Raw genomic sequence first — 21,449 nt, forward strand, 5'->3', positions numbered from 1 at the left:
ATATCAGTGTTAATTAGATTGTAATTCTTTGAGTGTTTCCATGGAGATGTGCCCCACCCAACTGTGGGTGATGACTCTGATTGGATAATTTCCATGGAGGTGTTACCACACCCATTCAGGGTGGGTCTAAATTAAATCACTGGAGCCATATAAATGAGCTGACAAACAGAAGGAACTCAGTACAGCTGAGAGTGGCATTTTGAAGAGGAGCTACAGCCAAGAGGGACACTTTGAAGAACGCACAGGACCTGAGAAAGGAGCTGCAGATAAGAGACAGTTTGAAGATGGCCGTTGAAAGCAGACTTTTGTTCCAAAGAAGCTAAAACAGGAAAAACGCCCCAAAAGCCACTAAGAGTGACATTTTGGAGAGAAGCTGAAGCCTAGAGAGGAACGTCCTGGGGGAAAGCCATTTTGAAACCAGAACTCTGGAGCAGATGCCAGCCTTCCCAGCTAATAGAGGTCTTCTGGACACCATTGGCCATCCTACAGTGAAGGTACTGGATTGTTGATGCATTACCTTGGACACTTTATGGCCTTAAGACTGTAACTGTATAACCAAATAAAAGCCTTTTATAAAAGCCAATCCATTTCTGGTGCTTTGCATTCCTGCAGCATTAGCAAACTAGAACAGAGGCCACATGCATTTTGCCTCTTCTGCTGCCAATGTTTCACAAACCCCTCCAAACAGGACTACTGGAATGTTTAACTCACAGTGTCACTAGGGTGCCCCACACTACTTCTGGTACTCTCTGATGGAAAAGCTTACCACCTCTTCCTTGCCCCTCTATGGCTCAAATAAATTAAGCACTGCTTAACACTGAACTCTAAAAAATGGCAAAAGAAGCCCCTTTAAGGGATACATGGGCAAAAAGGAACAGCTAATACCTTCAGGTAAAATTAATCACAGGATTTAGCATTTTCCCTCTTGGAATGGGTATGGCTTACAGTGGGTGGGGCTTTACTGCCACCTCCTGGAGAGCCATAGAGTAGAGTGTTATTCCAGTGAAATGGGTGGAAGGCAACTGCAGCAACCCCAGTGCTCAGATCTCTCATAACTCTCCCTAAATAATTTCAGAACATTAAACCAGAACTGACATCTCCTTCATTCCTCTACCTAGAAGGGAGAAGTGCTTATCTCTCATTGGTTTATTTCCTCTCAAGACTCAAGCAGAAGAAAGTTACCTTATAGCCTCACTGAACAAGACAAGCATAATTAAAAACACACCCTTCTGACTGGGTTATACTTCCTGGCACGCACACACACACAAAATTTGATCCAAAATATATTTTTGAGCAAAACCATATTATCTGAAGCTGGTCAGTGCCTCTGTTTTTAGGGATGGGAAAAACATCTGCAGAGGAAAATCCCCAATATTCAAGCTGAAGCCTGCTTTACGCTTTATTCAGAGAAAATGGCCAATAAATATTTGAAAAGAAAAAAGATATGCAAAGATGTGTACCTCAGTAATAATTAGGGAAATGTAAACTAAAACAAGAGAATTTTCACCCATCCTAGTGGTCAAAATGGACATGACTGATAGTATATAGTGTGGTGGGAATCTGGGGGCATAGAACTTCTTACACACAGTTGTAAGAAGAATGTAAATTGGTACAGCCTTTTTGGAGGACAATTTGGCAGAGTCAGTAAAAATCTAACAGGAAACATACGCTTTGCCTCTTTTAAATGCCCATCTGCAGTAAGGATTTTGATTGTTTCCCCAGCATCCAATCCATATCTCCCCTACTTTGTAAAAACCATGTGGTTCTCATGGTTAGGCTCATACTGGCCTTGCCAACCAGCATAATCCCATTTTCTTTTGTTTCATTATTAATTCAGGCAAGAGAATTAACAGAGGCCTAAGTCAATCAGTGCATGCCACTTCCCTGACTATGGTAACTTATTCAGTGAGCAGTATCCAAATTTGGCTCAGAGTGAAGTTTTGTTTGATGGTTGTGAGAAACTCACTTCTTCCTCTGTAAGTGAATAGGGAAGCAGGTAGCTCCTCGTTCTAAGTTTAAGCTCCCAAAATTTAGATTATCTAAATAACTTGTTTAAAAAAAACCTGATTCCAGATCTAAATAATCATGACCATACATATATTTCAACAAACACTCATGGCTCTATCATTTACTTAGTGTGTGACACTGAATAAATTTCTTAAACTTTCTAAGCCTGTTGCCTTGTCTGTAAAATGTGAATAACATTCCCACCTCACAGGGTTATTGTTACTATCACAACATAGAAATCACTATGCTAGACACTAGAAAACAGAAATTGATAAATAAGTTGTGGTTCCCAATCTTTGGAGACTCTTGTGGTGGCTTGGAGTTGTGTACTTCGGAAAAACATGTTCTTAAACTTAATTCATTCCTGTTGTGAACCACTGTAAACAGGACCTTTTGATGAAGTTATTTCAGTTAAGCTACAGCCCAGCTGAATCAGGATGGGTCTTAAACCTATTACTGGAGGTCTTTTAGAGAAGGCCACAGAGAGAGAAGCCTGAGGGAGAAGCCAGAAGCTGCAAGTCAATGGAATTTGGAAACCCAAATAAAAATGAGTCATCCCCATCATGTGCATTGCCATATGACAGTAAAGCCAAGGATCCCCAAAGACTGCTGGGAGTTACCAAGCCTTGCCTCTGAAACCATGGACTAACAAAAATTTGTTTTTGTTACAATAAACCGTTTATATGTTTTAGCAGCTAGGAAATGAAATCAACCTTAAAATTTAGTTGACACAGTGACATTGAGTATTGTTCTTGCCTGTGTACCTTTAGAACTGGCACTGCCTCTTCTGAAGATTGTAGGAGCAATCTGACACCTTTCAATAAATTGATTTTCTAACTAAAAAAAAAAAAATTACTAGGAGAGACAGACAGGTATACATATAAACAAAAGGAGCAATCGTTGAAGGAAGAAGGCCAAAACAGATTAAGGAGGAAGCTGGCAGAAAAGGAGAGGCAGCGCTAACTTCTCCACCATGAAATAACTAGAGAGAAATCAGTGGAAGACCAGGACAGCAGTTCCAAGATATGAGTGGCCAGAGAGGGACTTCTACAATATATAGGGATGTCCTAGATGAAAAAGCAGAGAAATTATGACTGAAAGGGTGGGGTGATTTAATTGTGACCACCTCTGGGCTGGCTGCTGCACTCTGGCCAGAGTGGGTAAGGGAGGAGCTGCACACTCCTGCACTCCCATCCCTGCAACCAGCTGGGGAGAACACCCTTCTCAGTCCCAGAACTGGGAGCTCCCGTGTGGAAAGTGAGAACCAATAGACTTGTTTTACCCATACAAGAGACCTTGCTGTAGTGCACAGTGCCCACCCCCCAACGCTGAGGCAGGCCACTGCAGGTGCTAGGCTTTGGGGAAGAATGGAGGCCCTCCTCTCAGGAAGAAAGGGGATGCAGAGCGGAGCCAACCCAACAATTAGCAGGCGAGGGAGACACTTTTTTTCTGCTGCCTTTATCTTTCCTCCAAGGAGGCCCACAGCAGCATGCAGGAGCAGACAGATGGGAACAAGGAAGAGAGCCACACTAAAATGCCAAGAGGTCCTCCCCCACCCAAGAGGACCACGGCTGCACAGTGGATAAGGATCTTGCAGGCCGTTGAAAACAGGGTAATTCTGAGCTGGCTGAGGGCTAGGGAAGGTGAAATTCTCAGTCTCACAGCCCAAAGTTGTCCCACTTAGAAGCCTAGGAATTGCCAGACCCATTGTGCATTCAAGCGGATTCTCCACCAAGGTGCACAGTGCCCACCCCCACCCCCGCCCCCAGGGCTGGCAGTCTCCAGCACTCATGGAGATCTGCTTCATTGACAGGATCTTCACCCACTCTGGACCCTGTCCAGCCAGCTGCCATAGCCAGGAAAAGTGGGTTTGAGGAAAAGGGGTGGCTCAAAAGCACCATCTGCTGAGAAGACAGGGAAAGCACCCTCTGGCAAACTGCTGTTGTGCTAAGTTTTCTACACATGTCCAAATAGACTTGCATGTCCTGTGGGAGGCCCTGACCTTGGTCTGACAGGGAAGTAGTGATATACAAAGTGCCAAAGAAGACCTTCCAAATAAGCTCAAGCAATTATGAAATCTTAGGTGAGGGAAATCAACTTTCAAAATAACCTTGTCAAGATAATCAAATACTGAGAAATGAAGCAAAAATCACAAAGCACATGAGTTACAAGAAATTATGGCTAAGCCAAATGGCCAAATTAAAAAGCCAGAGGAAACAAAGAAATTGGAACAACTAATCAAAGATGTACATACAAATCTGCAAGATAATTTCAATGGGTTGGCTAAAGACATAAATGATATCAAGAGGACACTAGAAGAGAATAAAGAAGAATTTGAAAGAGTAAATAGAAAAATAGCAGATCTTATGAAATGAAAGATACTACAGATCAAATTAAAAATATACTAGAGACACACAACAGCAGACCTGAAGAGGCAGAAGAATGAATAGGTGAACTAGAAGACAAACAACTGAATGTGAATGTACAAAAGAACAAAAGGTGAAAGGGATGGAAAAGCTTGAATTGGAGCGCAGGGAAATGATGGACAACATGAAGTGCACAAATATAAGAATCATTCATTTCCCAGAAGGAGAAAAGGGCTAGGAAGAGTATTTGAGGAGATAATTGGAGAAAACTTCCCAACCCTTATAAAAGACATAAATATGCAAATAAAAGAAGCCCAACAAACTCCAAATAGAATAAATCCAAATAGACCCACTGCAAGACACATACTAATCAGACTGTCAAATGCTGAAGAGAAGGAGAAAATCCTGAAAACGGCAATAGAAAAGCATTTCACCACATACAAGAGAAGCCATGTAAGATTAAATACTGACTACTCTATGGGCATCATGGAGGAAAGAAGGCAGTTGTAGGACATATTTAAGATTCCGAAAGAGAAAAATGCCAGCCAAGAATTCTTTATCCAGCAAAGCTGCCCTTCAAAAGTGAGGGAGACCCTCCCTATGTGGGACATGACCCAAGGGATATAAATCTCCCAGGCAACATAGGACATGACTCCTGGGGATGAGCCTGGACCCAGCATTGTGGGATTGAGAACATCTTCTTGACCAAAAGGGGGAGGCAAAATGAAACAAAAGAAAGTTTCAGTGGCTGAGAGACTTCAAGTGGAGTTGAAAGGTCACTCTGGAGGGCATTCTTATGCATATAAGAATATGTATTCTTATTTCTTTTTAGTTTTTAGTGTATTGGAATAGCTAGGAGGAAATATCTGAAACTGTCAAACTGCAACCCAGTAGCCTTGATTCTTGAAGATAATTGCATAACTATGTAGCTTACATGCATGATTGTGTGATTGTGAAAACCTTGTGGCTCACACTCCCTTTATCCAGTGTATGGACAGATGAGTAGAAAAATGGGACAAAAACTAAATGAAAAATAGGTTGGGATGGGCGGTGGAATGCTTTGGGTGTTCTTTTTTACTTTTTATTTGTATTCTTATTTTTATTCTTTTTGGAGTGAGGAAAATGTTAAAAAATTGATTGGGGTGAATGAATGCACAACTATATGATGGTACTGTGAACAGCTGAATGTACAACATGGATTATTATATGGTATGTGAATATATCTCAGTAAAACTGAATTTTTAAAAAATAAGTGAAATAATTTGTTAACAAGGGATCTGCTCTGCAAGAAATAAAAAATGGAGTTCTGTGGGCTGAAAAAAATAAGAAAGGAGAGAGGTCTGGAGAAGGGCACAGAATTTAAAAGTATTACTAAGGGTAACTTAGAGGACAAAGAGAAAGAAACAGAGAAAAATAGAACTGTAGGAAAAGATGGTTGATTCAAGTACTGCCTTTACAGTAATAACTTGGAATGTGAATGGATTAAACTCCCCAATTAAAAGATACAGATTGACAGAATGGATTAAAAAGTATGATCCATCTACATGCTGTTTACAAGAGACTCATCTTAGTCCCAGCACACACATAGATTGAAAGTGAAAGGATGGAAAAAAATATTCCATGCAAGCTGTAACCAAAAGAAAGCAAGGGTAGCTATACTAATATCAACAAAATAGACTTTAAATGCAAAGATGTCAAAAGAGACAAGGGAGGGTACTAAATATTTTTCTAGCATAGCTTAGGGCCCATCAATTTTATTGATTTTCTCAAAAAACCAACTTCTGGTTTTGTTGATTCTCTCTATTGTTTTCATGTTCTCAATTTCATTTATTTCTGCTCTAATCATTGTTATTTCTTTCCTTATGTTTGCTTTGGGGTTAGTTTGCTGTTTTCTCTCTAGTTCCTCCAGATGAACAGTTAATTCCACAATTTTTGTTCTTTCTTCTCTTTTAATATAGGAATTTAAGGGAACAAATTTCCCTCTCAGCACTGCCTTTGCTGCATTCCATCAGTTTTGGTATGTTGTGCTTCCATTTTCACTTGCCTCAAGGTATTTACTATTTCTCTTGTAATTTCTTCCATTACCCACTGGTTGTTTAAGAATGTGTTGTTCTTGGCAGGTGAAATCACTGCCCTCCCCCCTACATGGGATCAGACACCCAGGAGAGTGACTCTCCCTGGCAATGTGGAATATGACTCCCAGGGAGGAATGTAGACCTGGAATTGTGGGATGGAGAACATCTTCTTGACCAAAAGGGGGATGTGAAAGGAAATGAAATAAGCTACAGTGGCAGAGAGATTCCAAAAGGACCCGAGAAGTCACTCTGGTGGGCACTCTTACATATGATATAGACAACCCTTTTTAGGTTCTAGTGAATTGGAGTAGCTAGCAGTAAATACCTGAAACTATCGAACGACAACCCAGAACCCATGAATCTTGAAGACAATTGTATAAAAATGTAGCTCATGGGGGTGACAATGTGATTGGGAAAGCCATATGGACCACACTCCCCTTTGTCTAGTTTATAGATGGATGAGTAGAAAAATGGGGGAAGGAAAAAAACAAACAAACAAACAAACAAAGGCACCCAGTGTTCTTTTGTACTTTAATTGCTCTTTTTCACTATAATTATTATTCTTGTTATTTTTGTGTGTGTGGTAATGAAGGTGTCAGGGATTGATTTTGGTGATGAATGCACAACTGTGTAATGGTACTGTGAACAACTGAATGTATGTTTTGTTTTGTGTGACTGCATGGTATGTGAATATATCTCAATAAAATGAATTAAAAAAAAAGAAAACAACTGAAGGGAGCAATAGATGTTTCTACAATAATAGTGGGAAACTTCAATACACCACACTCTTCTATAGATAGAACAACCAAACAGAGTTTCAATAAGGAAATAGGGAACCTAAACAAAGTGATAAATCAATTAGACCTAACAGACATATAAGGATAGCTGCATCCCCAAACACCAGGATATACATTCTTTGCTAGTGCTCATGGAATGTTCTCCAGGGGCAAACATTTTTAAAGTACTTTCTCTGACCATAATGGAATGAAGCTGGAAGTCAATAACCACCAAAGAACCAGAACTCTCACAAATATATGGAGGTTAGACAACACACTATAAACCAATTGGTAAGTCAAAGAAGAAATTGCAAAAGAAATAGGTAAATATCTGGAGATGAATGAAAATGAGAATACAACATATCAAAAACTATGAGATGCAGCAAAGGTGGGAGAGGGAAATGTATAGCTTGAAACACATACATAAAAAAGGAATAAAGGGCTAGGAACCAAAGACCTAACTGAACAACTGAAGAGACTAGAGAATGATCAGCAAACTAATCTTAAAACAAGTAGAAGAAAAGAAATAAAAAGATTAAAGCAGGAATAAATGAACTGTAGAACAGTAACAGCAAAAACAATAGAATCAATAAAACCAAATGTTGGTTCTTTGAGAAGATTAACAAGATTGACAAACCCTTAGCTAGACTGACAAGTCAAAAAAAGAGAAGGTGCAAATAAACAAAATCACAAATGAGAAGGAGATCATTACCACAGATCCCAAAGAAATTTAAAAAAAAAAAAAATCATAAGAGTATACTATGAATAACTGCACACCAACAAACCGACAGCTTAGAGGAAATGGACAATTTTCTAGAAACACATGAACAACCTGTACTGACTCAAGAAGAAATAGAAGACCTCAATAAACCAATCAGAAGTAAAGAGATTCAGTCAGTCATTAAAAACCTTTCTACAAAGAAAAGCCCAGGGCCAGGGGAATTGTAACAAACATTTCAAAAAGAGCTAACGAGGCGGGGCAAGATGGCGGACTGGTGAGCTGTATGTTTTAGTTACTCCTCCAGGAAAGTAGGTAGAAAGCCAGGAACTGCGTGGACTGGACACCACAGAGCAATCTGACTTTGGGCATACTTCATGCAACACTCATGAAAATGTGGAACTGCTGAGATCAGCGAAATCTGTAAGTTTTTGCGGCCAGGGGACCCGCGCCCCTCCCTGCCAGGCTCAGTCCCGTGGGAGGAGGGGCTGTCAGCTCCAGGAAGGAGAAGGGAGAACTGCAGTGGCAGCCCTTATCGGAAACTCATTCTACTGATCCAAACTCCAACCATAGATAGAATGAGACCAGACACCAGAGAATCTGAGAGCAGCCAGCCCAGCAGAGAGGAGACAGGCATAGAAAAAAAACAACACGAAAAACTCCAAAATAAAAGCAGAGGAATTTTGGAGTTCTGGTGAACATAGAAAGGGGAAGGGCAGAGCTCAGGCCCTGAGGCGCATATGCAAATCCCGAAGAAAAGCTGATCTCTCTGCCCTGTGGACCTTTCCTTAATGGCCCTGGTTGCTTTGTCTCTTAGCATTTCAATAACCCATTAGATCTCTGAGGAGGGCCCTTTTTTTTAATCCTTTTTTCTTTTTCTAAAACAATTACTCTAAGAAGCCCAATACAGAAAGCTTCAAAGACTTGCAATTTGGGCAGGTCAAGTCAAGAGCAGAACTAAGAGAGCTCTGAGACAAAAGGCAATAATCCAGTGGCTGAGAAAATTCACTAAACACCACAACTTCCCAAGAAAAGGGGGGTGTCCGCTCACAGCCATCATCCTGGTGGACAGGAAACACTCCTGCCCATCGCCAGCCCCATAGCCCAGAGCTGCCCCAGACAACCCAGTGTGACGGAAGTGCTTCAAATAACAGGCACACACCACAAAACTGGGCGTGGACATTAGCCTTCCCTGCAACCTCAGCTGATTGTCCCGGAGTTGGGAAGGTGGAGCAGTGTGAATTAACAAAGCCCCATTCAGCCATCATTTCAGCAGACTGGGAGCCTCCCTACACAGCCCAGCAGCCCAGAACTTCCCTGGGGGGACAGCACTCACCTGTGACATAGCACAGTTATCCCTCAACAGAGGACCCGGGGTGCACAGCCTGGAAGAGGGGCCCACTTGCAAGTCTCAGGAGCCATACGCCAATACCAAGGACTTGTGGGTCAGTGGCAGAGACAAACTGTGGCAGGACTGAACTGAAGGATTAGACTATTGCAGCAGCTTTAAAACTCTAGGATCACCTGGGAGATTTGATTGTTAGGGCCACCCCCCCTCCCTGACTGCCCAGAAACACCCCCATATACAGGGCAGGCAACACCAACTACACACGCAAGCTTGGTACACCAATTGGACCCCACAAGACTCACTCCCCCACTCACCAAAAAGGCTAAGCAGGGGAGAACTCGCTTGTGGAGAACAGGTGGCTCGTGGACGCCACCTGCTGGTTAGTTAGAGAAAGTGTACCCCACGAAGCTGTAGATCTGATAAATTAGAGATAAGGACTTCAATTGGTCTACAAATCCTAAAAGAACCCTATCAAGTTCAGCAAATGCCACGAGGCCAAAAACAACACAAAATTATAAAGCATATGAAAAAACCAGACGATAAGGATAACCCAAGCCAAAGCACCCAAATCAAAAACCAGAAGAGACACAGCACCTAGAGCAGCTACTCAAAGAACTAAAGATGAACAATGAGACCATAGTACAGGATACAAAGGAAATCAAGAAACCCTAGAAGAGCATAAAGAAGACATTGCAAGACTAAATAAAAAAATGGATGATCTTATGGAAATTAAAGAAACTGTTGACCAAATTAAAAAGATTCTGGACACTCATAGTACAAGACTAGAGGAAGTTGAACAACGAATCAGTGACCTGGAAGATGACAGAATGGAAAATGAAAGCATAAAAGAAAGAATGGGGAAAAAAATTGAAAAAATCGAAATGGACCTCAGGGATATGATAGATAATATGAAACGTCCTAATATAAGACTCATTGGTGTCCCAGAAGGGGAAGAAAAGGGTAAAGGTCTAGGAAGAGTATTCAAAGAAATCATTGGGGAAAACTTCCCAAATCTTCTAAACACCATAAATGCACAAATCATAAATGCTCAGCGAACTCCAAATAGAATAAATCCAAATAAACCCACTCCGAGACATATACTGATCACACTGTCAAACACAGAAGAGAAGGAGCAAGTTCTGAAAGCAGCAAGAGAAAAGCAATTCACCACATACAAAGGAAACAGCATAAGACTAAGTAGTGACTACTCAGCAGCCACCATGGAGGCAAGAAGGCAGTGGCATGATATATTTAAAATTCTGAGTGAGAAAAATTTCCAGCCAAGAATACTTTATCCAGCAAAGCTCTCCTTCAAATTTGAGGGACAGCTTAAATTTTTCACAGACAAACAAATGCTGAGAGAATTTGCTAACAAGAGACCTGCCCTACTGGAGATACTAAAGGGAGCCCTACAGACAGAGAAACAAAGAAAGGACAGAGAGACTTGGAGAAAGGTTCAGTACTAAAGAGATTCGGTATGGCTACAATAAAGGATATTCATAAACAGAGGGGAAAAATATGACAAACATAAACCAAAGGATAAGATGGCTGATTCAAGAAATGTCTTCACGGTTATAACGTTGAATGTAAATGGATTAAACTCCCCAATTAAAAGATATAGATTCGCAGAATGGATCAAAAAAAATGAACCATCAATATGTTGCATACAAGAGACTCATCTTAGACACAGGGACACAAAGAAACTGAAAGTGAAAGGATGGAAAAAAATATTTCATGCAAGCTACAGCCAAAAGAAAGCAGGTGTAGCAATATTAATCTCAGATAAAATAGACTTCAAATGCAGGGATGTTTTGAGAGACAAAGAAGGCCACTACATACTAATAAAAGGGGCAATTCAGCAAGAAGAAATAACAATCGTGAATGTCTATGCACCCAATCAAGGTGCCACAAAATACATGAGAGAAACACTGGCAAAACTAAAGGAAGCAATTAATGTTTCCACAATAATTGTGGGAGACTTCAACACATCACTCTCTCCTATAGATAGATCAACCAGACAGAAGACCAATAAGGAAATTGAAAAACCTAAACAATCTGATAAATGAATTAGATTTAACAGACATATACAGGACATTACATCCCAAATCACCAGGATACACATACTTTTCTAGTGCTTACGGAACTTTCTCCAGAATAGATCATATGCTCGGACATAAAACAAGCCTCAATAAATTTAAAAAGATTGAAATTATTCAAAGCACATTCCCTGACCACAATGGAATACAATTAGAAGTCAATAACCATCAGAGACTTAGAAAATTCACAAATACCTGGAGGTTAAACAACACACTCCTAAACAATCAGTGGGTTAAAGAAGAAATAGCAAGAGAAATTGCTAAATATATAGAGACGAATGAAAATGAGAACACAACATACCAAAACCTATGGGATGCAGCAAAAGCAGTGCTGAGGGGGAAATTTATAGCACTAAACGCATATATTAAAAAGGAAGAAAGAGCCAAAATCAAAGAACTAATGGATCAACTGAAGACGCTAGAAAATGAACAGCAAACCAATCCTAAACCAAGTAGAAGAAAAGAAATAACAAGGATTAAAGCAGAAATAAATGACATAGAGAACAAAAAAACAATAGAGAGGATAACTATCACCAAAAGTTGGTTCTTTGAGAAGATCAACAAGATTGACAAGCCCCTAGCTAGACTGACAAAATCAAAAAGAGAGAAGACCCATATAAACAAAATAATGAATGAAAAAGGTGACATAACTGCAGATCCTGAAGAAATTAAAAAAATTATAAGAGGATATTATGAACAACTGTATGGCAACAAACTGGATAATGTAGAAGAAATGAACAATTTCCTGGAAAGATATGAACAACCTAGACTGACCAGAGAAGAAATAGAAGACCTCAACCAACCAATCACAAGCAAAGAGATCCAATCAGTCATCAAAAATCTTCCCACAAATAAATGCCCAGGGCCAGTTGGCTTCACAGGGGAATTCTACCAAACTTTCCAGAAAGAACTGACACCAATCTTACTCAAACTCTTTCAAAACATTGAAGAAAATGGAAAACTACCTAACTCATTTTATGAAGCTAACATCAATCTAATACCAAAACCAGGCAAAGATGCTACAAAAAAAGGAAAACTACCGGCCAATCTCCCTAATGAATATACATGCAAAAATCCTCAACAAAATACTTGCAAATCGAATCCAAAGACACATTAAAAAAATCATACACGATGACCAAGTGGGGTTCATTCCAGGCATGCAAGGATGGTTCAACATAAGAAAATCAATCAATGTATTACAACACGTTAACAAGTCAAAAGGGAAAAATCAATTGATCATCTCAATAGATGCTGAAAAAGCATTTGACAAAATCCAACATCCGTTTTTGATAAAAACACTTCAAAAGGTAGGAATTGAAGGAAACTTCCTCAACATGATAAAGAGCATATACATGAAAAACCCACAGCCAGCATAGTACTCAATGGTGAGAGACTGAAAGCCTTCCCTCTAAGATCAGGAACAAGACAAGGATGCCCGCTGTCACCACTGTTATTCAACATTGTGCTGGAAGTGCTAGCCAGGGCAATCCGGCAAGACAAAGAAATAAAAGGCATCCAAATTGGAAAAGAAGAAGTAAAACTGTCATTGTTTGCAGATGATATGATCTTATATCTAGAAAACCCTGAGAAATCGACGATACAGCTACTAGAGCTAATAAACAAATTTAGCAAAGTAGCGGGATACAAGATTAATGCACATAAGTCAGTAATGTTTCTATATGCTAGAAATGAACAAACTGAAGAGACACTCAAGAAAAAGATACCATTTTCAATAGCAACTAAAAAAATCAAGTACCTAGGAATAAACTTAACCAAAGATGTAAAAGACCTATACAAAGAAAACTACATAACTCTACTAAAAGAAATAGAAGGGGACCTTAAAAGATGGAAAAATATTCCATGTTCATGGATAGGAAGGCTAAATGTCATTAAGATGTCAATTCTACCCAAACTCATCTACAGATTCAATGCAATCCCAATCAAAATTCCAACAACCTACTTTGCAGACTTGGAAAAGCTAGTTATCAAATTTATTTGGAAAGGGAAGATGCCTCGAATTGCTAAAGACACTCTAAAAAAGAAAAACGAAGTGGGAGGACTTACACTCCCTGACTTTGAAGCTTATTATAAAGCCACAGTTGCCAAAACAGCATGGTACTGGCACAAAGATAGACATACAGATCAATGGTATCGAATTGAGAATTCAGAGATAGACCCTCAGATCTATGGCCGACTGATCTTTGATAAGGCCCCCAAAGTCACTGAACTGAGTCATAATGGTCTTTTCAACAAATGGGGCTGGGAGAGTTGGATATCCATATCCAAAAGAATGAAAGAGGACCCCTACCTCACCCCCTACACAAAAATTAACTCAAAATGGACCAAAGATCTCAATATAAAAGAAAGTACCATAAAACTCCTAGAAGATAATGTAGGAAAACATCTTCAAGACCTTGTATTAGGCGGCCACTTCCTAGACTTTACACCCAAAGCACAAGCAACAAAAGAGAAAATAGATAAATGGGAACTCCTCAAGCTTAGAAGTTTCTGCACCTCAAAGGAATTTCTCAAAAAGGTAAATAGGCAGCCAACTCAATGGGAAAAAATTTTTGGAAACCATGTATCTGACAAAAGACTGATATCTTGCATATATAAAGAAATCCTACAACTCAATGACAATAGTACAGACAGCCCAATTATAAAATGGGCAAAAGATATGAAAAGACAGTTCTCTGAAGAGGAAATACAAATGGCCAAGAAACACATGAAAAAATGTTCAGCTTCACTAGCTATTAGAGAGATGCAAATTAAGATCACAATGAGATACCATCTCACACCGGTTAGAATGGATGCCATTAAACAAACAGGAAACTACAAATGCTGGAGGGGATGTGGGGAAATTGGAACTCTTATTCATTGTTGGTGGGACTGTATAATGGTTCAGCCACTCTGGAAGTCAGTCTGGCAGTTCCTTAGAAAACTAGATATAGAGTTACCATTCGATCCAGCGATTGCACTTCTCGGTATATACCCGGAAGATCGGAAAGCAGTGACACGAACAGATATCTGCACGCCAATGTTCATAGCAGCATTATTCACAATTGCCAAGAGATGGAAACAACCCAAATGTCCTTCAACAGATGAGTGGATAAATAAAATGTGGTATATACACACGATGGAATACTACGCGGCAGTAAGAAGGAATGATCTCGTGAAACATATGACAACATGGATGAACCTTGAAGACATAATGCTGAGCGAAATAAGCCAGGCACAAAAAGAGAAATATTATATGCTACCACTAATGTGAACTTTGAAAAATGTAAAACAAATGGTTTATAATGTAGAATGTAGGGGAACTAGCAGTAGAGAGCAATTAAGGAAGGGGGAACAATAATCCAAGAAGAACAGATAAGCTATTTAACGTTTTGTGGATGCCCAGGAATGACTATGGTCTGTTAACTTCTGATGGATATAGTAGGAACAAGTTCACAGAAATGTTGCTATATTATGTAACTTTCTTGGGGTAAAGTAGGAACATGTTGGAAGTTAAGCAGTTATCTTAGGTTAGTTGTCTTTTTCTTACTCCCTTGTTATGGTCTCTTTGAAATGTTCTTTTATTGTATGTTTGTTTTCTTTTTAACTTTTTTTTCATACAGTTCATTTAAAAAAGAAGGGAAAGTTAAAAAAAAAAAAGAAAAACAAGGAAAAAAAAAATGTAGTGCCCCCTTGAGGAGCCTGTGGAGAATGCAGGGGTATTGGCCTACCCCACCTCCATGGTTGCTAACATGACCACAGACATAGGGGACTGGTGGTTTGATGGGTTGAGCCCTCTACCATAAGTTTTACCCTTGGGAAGACGGTTGCTGCAATGGAGAGGCTAGGCCTCCCTATGGCTGTGCCTAAGAGCCTCCTCCCGAATGCCTCTTTGTTGCTCAGATGTGGCCCTCTCTCTCTGGCTAAGCCAACTTGAAAGGTGAAATCACTGCCCTCCCCACTACGTGGGATCAGACTCCCAGGGGAGCGAATCTCCCTGGCAATGTGGAATATGACTCCCGGGGAGGAATGTAGACCTGGCATCGTGGGACGGAGAACATCTTCTTGACCAAAAGGGGGATGTGAAAGGAAATGAAATAAGCTTCAGTGGCAGAGAGATTCCAAAAGGAGCCGAGAGGTCACTCTGGTGGGCACTCTTACTCACACTTTAGATAACCCTTTTTACGTTCTAAAGAATTGGGGTAGCTGGTGGTGGATACCTGAAACTATCAAACTACAACCCAGAACCCATGAATCTCGAAGACAGTTGTATAAAAATGTAGCTTATGAGGGGTGACAATGGGATTGGGAAAGCCATAAGGACCACACTCCACTTTGTCTAGTTTATGGATGGATGAGTAGAAAAATAGGGGAAGGAAACAAACAGACAAAGGTACCCAGTGTTCTTTTTTACTTCAATTGCTCTTTTTCACTCTAATTATTATTCTTGTTATTTTTGTGTGTGTGCTAATGAAGGTGTCAGGGATTGATTTAGGTGATGAATGTACAACTATGTAATGGTACTGTAAACAATCGAAAGTACGATTTGTTTTGTATGACTGCGTGGTATGTGAATATATCTCAATTAAAAAAAAAAAAAAAAAAGAGCTAACACCATTCTTGCTTAAATTGTTCCAAAAAATTGAAGAAAAAGGAACACTACCTAACTCATTTTATGAATCTAACATCGCTCTATAACAAAACCAGATAAAGATGCTACAAGAAAGGAAAGCTACAGTCCAGACTCCCTAATGAATATAGATGCAAAAACTCTCAACAAAATACTTGCAAATCAAATCCAAAGGCACATTAAAAGAATTATGAACCACAAACAAGTGGGGTTCATTCCAGGCATGCAAGGATGGTTCAACATAAGAACATCAATCAATATAATACAACACATTAACAAATCTAAAGGGAAAAATCATATGACCATCTTGATTGATGCTGAACAGCATTCAAAAAATTCAGCAGCCTTTTCCGATAAAAACACTTTGAAAGGTATGAATCAAAAGAAACTTCAATATAATAAAGGGCATATATGAAAAACCCACAGCCAGCATCATACCCAGTGGTGAGAGACTGACAGCCTTTCCTGTAAGATTGGGAATGAGACAAGGATGCCCAGTGTCACTGCTATTATTTAACATTATGCTAGAAGTTCTAGCTAGAGCAACTAGGCAAGAAAAAGAAATAAAAGCTTCCAAATCAGAAAAGAAGAAGTAAAACTCTCATTATTTGCAAATGACATGATCCTATATTTGGAAAATCCTGAGAAATCTATGGAAAGCTACTTGAGCTAATAAACAAAATCAGCAAAGTGGTGGGATACAAGATTAATGCACAAAACTCAGTAATGTTTTTATACACTAGCAATGACCTAACTGAAGAGGCAATTAAGAAAAAAAATTCCATTCACAATAGCAACTAAAAGAATCAAGTATGTAGCAATAAACTTAATCAAGGATGTAAAGGACCTCTACACAGAAAACTACAAAACTTTGCTAAAAGAAATCAAAGAAGACCTAAATAGGTGGAAAGATATTCTGTGTTCATGGATAGGAAAGCTAAATGTTGCTAAGATGTCAATATTACCCAAATTAACATACATATTCAATGAAATACCAATAAAAATTCCAACAACTTATTTTGCAGAGTTGGAAAGCTAGTTATCAAATATATTTGGAAGGGAAAGGGGCCTCGAATTGCCAAAATTATCCTATAAAAGAAGAATGAGACTGGACTCAGCATCGTGGGATTGAGAAAATTTTCCTGACCTAAAGGGGGAAGACAAATTAAACAAAATAAAGTTTCAGTGGCTGAGAGATTTCAAATGGAGTCGAGAGGTCATTCTGGAGGTTATTCTTATGCATTATACAGATATCCCTTTTTAGTTTTTAGTGTATTAGAATAGGTAGAAGGAAATACCTGAAACTACTGAATTGTCATTCAGTATCCTTGATTCTTGAAAATGTTCATTTAACTATATAGCTTATACAGTGACTGTGTGATTGTGAACACCTTGTGGCTCACACTCCCTTTATCCAGTGTATGGACAAATGAGAAGAAAAAAGGGAAACAAAAGTAAATGAATAATAGGAGTGAAAAAGGAGTATGAGATGTTTGGAGTGTTCTTTTTTACTTTTATTTTTATTTTTATTCTTATTCTTAATTTTTCAAGTAATAAAAATTTCCAAAAAATTGTGGTGATGAATGCACAACTATGTGATGATACTGTGAACAACTGATTGTACACTTTGGATGATTGTATGTTATGTGAATATATCTCAATAAAATTGCATTACGAAAAAGAAGAACAACAAAGTGAGGGGACTTACAATTCCTGATTTTAAAGTTTACTATAAAGCCACAGTGATAAAAACAGCATAGTATTGGCACAAAGACAGGCATATTGATCAATGGAACTGAATTGAGTGTTCAGAAATAGACCCCAGATCTACGATCAATTGATCTTTGACAAAGCCCCCAAATCCACTGAACTGGGTTGGAATAGTCTCTTCAACAAATGGGGCTGGGAGAACTTGATATCCATATTGAAAAGAATGAAAGAAAACCCCTACCTCATACTCTACACAAAAATTAACTCAAAGTAGATAAAAGACCTAAATGTAAGAGCCAGTATCATAAAACTCCTAAAAGAAAGTATAGGGAAACATCTTTAAGAGCTAATTTTAGGAAGTAGCTTCTTAGACCTTCCACCCAAAGCACAAGAAATGAAAGAAAAAATAGATAAATGGGAACTCCTCAAAATCAAATGCTTCTGTGCCTCAAAGGACTTTGTCAAAAACATGAAGAGGCAGCCAACTCAATGGGAGAAAATACATCTGATAAGGGTTTGATTTCCAGTATATATAAAGAAATCCTACAACTCAATAACAAAACAACAAACAATCCAATTATAAAATGAGCAAAAGATATGAATAGACATTTTTCCATTGAGGAAATACAAATGGCTAAAAAGCACATGAACATCTTCATTAGTTGTTAGGAAAATGCAAATCAAAACCACAATGAGATATCTTTCACACCTATAAGAATGGCTGCCATTAAACAAACAAGAAACTACAAATGATGGAGAGGATGTGGAGAAATTAGAAGAATTATTCACTGCTGGTAGGAATGTGTAATAGTACAGCCACTGTGGAAGACAGTTTGGTGGTTCCTCAGAAAATTAAATAGCGAGTTGCCCTTAAACCTGGCAATCCCACTACTCCATTTATACCCAGAAGATCTGAAAGCAGTGACACAAACTGACATTTATACACCAATGTTCATAGTGGCATTATTCACAATTGACAAAAGATGGAAACAATCCAAGTGTCCATAAACAGACAAGCGGATAAAAAAATGTGGTATATACATATGATGGAATATTATGCATCAGTAAGAAGGAAAGAGGTCCTGAAGCATGCAGCAACATCAATGAACCTTGAGGACATAATGTTGAGTGAAATAAGCCAGACACAAAAGGACAGGTATTATATGATTTCACTAATATGAACCACCTAGTAAATATAAATTCAGAGTCTTAAAATGTAGAATATAAAGGACCTAGAGATAGACAGAAGCTAGAGAAGATGGAGTGGCTAGCTAATATATACAGACTTGTTAACGAGGTTAAACTTAAAAGTATAGGAATCAATAGAGGTGATGATATTTCATTATTGGAATTATAAGTAATAGTGCCATATTTAAAGTGAATAGGATTGAAAGGTATCTCACCGATTAGTGCTACAGTTAATCAGGTCTTGCATGAACTACTTCAAAGGCATAACACTTGTACAAAGAGTTAATAATAGAGTGGTGTATGGGAAAAACTACCTATTGCATACTCTGGACTATATTTAACAGGGATACCTTACTAGTACCACACCATCTAGGTAACAGATAGACACAACTCTTTGGTATGGTTGTGTCCATCTGTTACTCTTCTCTTTGGAGCAATGAAAATTGTCTAAATTGAGAGTGATGAAGATTGTACAACTAAGTGAGGATACTGTGAGACACTGATTGTTTATTTTGGATAGAATATATGCTATGTGAATATATCTCAACAAAATCTGCAGATTCAAAAAATAATAAATAAATAAACAGAAAGATTTAAGTGCTAGAGAAAATGTGGAGAAAGACATGTACATATTAAATGTTGGTAGGGTAGCAGAATGGTGTAGTTCCTCTGGAGGGTAATGTAGCAGGTCTATGTGAAGCTAAATATAGGGTCACCACGTGATTAGGCAATCCTATTACTAGGAATACACTCAGAAGAACTGAAAGCTGGGACTCGAATGGACATTTGTAAACCAATGTTTATGGCAGCATTATTCACAATAGCCAATGGCCGAGGTGGCCAAAGGGTACATCGACTGATGAGCAGAAGGGTGAACTGTAGTGTATACATAAGTGGAATATTGAGAGGCTACGGAAAGGAATGAAGTCATGAGGCATGCAACGAGGTGAATGAACCTTGAGGACGTTATGTTGAGTGAAATAAGCCAGAAACAAAAGGACAAATTTTGTACTGTCTCACTTAAAACGCTGGTAAGAAAAGAAAAGCCTAGATATTAAGCTCTTATCGCAGTCAAATATATTCCCAAGTTTTAAGTGTTATTTTTAAATTCTGAGATGCTGTGCTCTTTGTGTGTAACACAGTAGTTCCCTGGATCAATGAGTACCTGTGTGACACCTCAGACTCAGAGTTAAGAGTTCTGCTGTTCTGAAAGTCAGCCTTACTCCATACAGCAACTGTCAAAAAAGCTGAAAAAGAGATCAGACTTCAATTAGAGACATGAACGAAGCTGATCTGGTTGGGACTAAGGTAAATCAGAATACAGGGTAAAGGATGATATTGTCTGTAATTTAAAACTTCACCTTCTGGGTGAGACCAAAGGAAGAGATATTTAATGTGTCCAAAATTTAAATTTTTCTGTAGCACACAATCTAACTTAACCTGTTAGGCCACTTCATTTAAATAACTTAAACACATGGAACCTAGAATAGGGAACGAGATTTTGTAATTCTGCATAGCTTACTGTAATACCCTGATACATTCCAGAATATGTTCGGCTGATAATTAAAAAGTATTAGCAAAGTCCCTTGAGGGACTGGGCAAGGTGGGATTTATTCCAGCTATGCAAGGCTGGTTCAACACAAGAAAATCAATTAATGTAATACACCACAACAATTAATCGAAGCAGAAGAACCAAGAAATAGATCCCTCTGCCTCATCCCCCAACACACTATCTTGTGAAATGTGAATATCAAGGGATTAAATAAAATTATGCAATGGAGGGAAATAAGCGTTCAGTGAAAACAAAGAAAAATGACATTTTGTGGATGGGATTTTTTTTTTTTTAAAAGACCTTCTTTCTAGAACAATTTTAGGTTTACAGAAAAATTGCACTGAAATTAGTAAGAGTTCCCATGTAGCCCCCACCCATAAACACAGTTTCCCCTATTACTATCATCTTGCATAACTGTTGTACATGTTTTTACAATTGATGAACCAATATTGATACATTATTATTAACTAAAGCCCATAGTTTATATTAGGGTTCACTCTTTGGGTTGTACAGTTCTGTGGGTTTTGGCAAATACATAATGTCAAGCATCCTCCATTAAGGTATCATACAGAATGGTTTCACTGCCCTAAAAATCCCCTGTGCTCCACATTTTCTCCTCTCCTCTTCCCCTGTTGACAACCACTGATCTTTTCCTCTCTCTCTAGTTTTGTCTTTTCCAGAATGTAATATAGTTGGCACCATACAGCATGTGGCCTTTTCAGATTGGCTTCTTTCATTTAGCAATATGCATTTATGTTTTCTCCATGTCTTTTCATGGCTTGAGAGCTCATTTATTTTTATTGCCAAATTGCTTGTATTGCTCCATTGTATGGTTGTTCCACAGTTTGCTTACAAACTCACCTATCGAAGGACATCTTGGTTGCTTCCAACTTTTGGCACTTATGAGTACATGATACTTTTTAAACAAATAGTTTTAAGAACTAGTATACTCAAGGTCATGTGTTATGTACCTGAAATTCTGTCCC

The 21,449-nt window shown here is 38.7% G+C and overlaps 2 protein-coding genes across 2 annotated transcripts in view; both read right to left on the reverse strand.

Annotated features, from left to right (window-relative positions):
* RCHY1 (ring finger and CHY zinc finger domain containing 1) overlaps positions 1–21,449 on the reverse strand; it is a 109,714-nt gene that overhangs the window by 86,713 nt on the left and 1,552 nt on the right. The gene's annotated exons all lie outside the window — the stretch shown is intronic.
* Positions 1–21,449, reverse strand: part of CDKL2 (cyclin dependent kinase like 2) — a 111,792-nt gene that overhangs the window by 33,030 nt on the left and 57,313 nt on the right. The window lies entirely within an intron of this gene.

This window comes from Choloepus didactylus, chromosome 3 (assembly GCF_015220235.1).
Source record: "Choloepus didactylus isolate mChoDid1 chromosome 3, mChoDid1.pri, whole genome shotgun sequence".
Classification (NCBI taxonomy): Eukaryota; Metazoa; Chordata; class Mammalia; order Pilosa; family Megalonychidae; genus Choloepus; species Choloepus didactylus.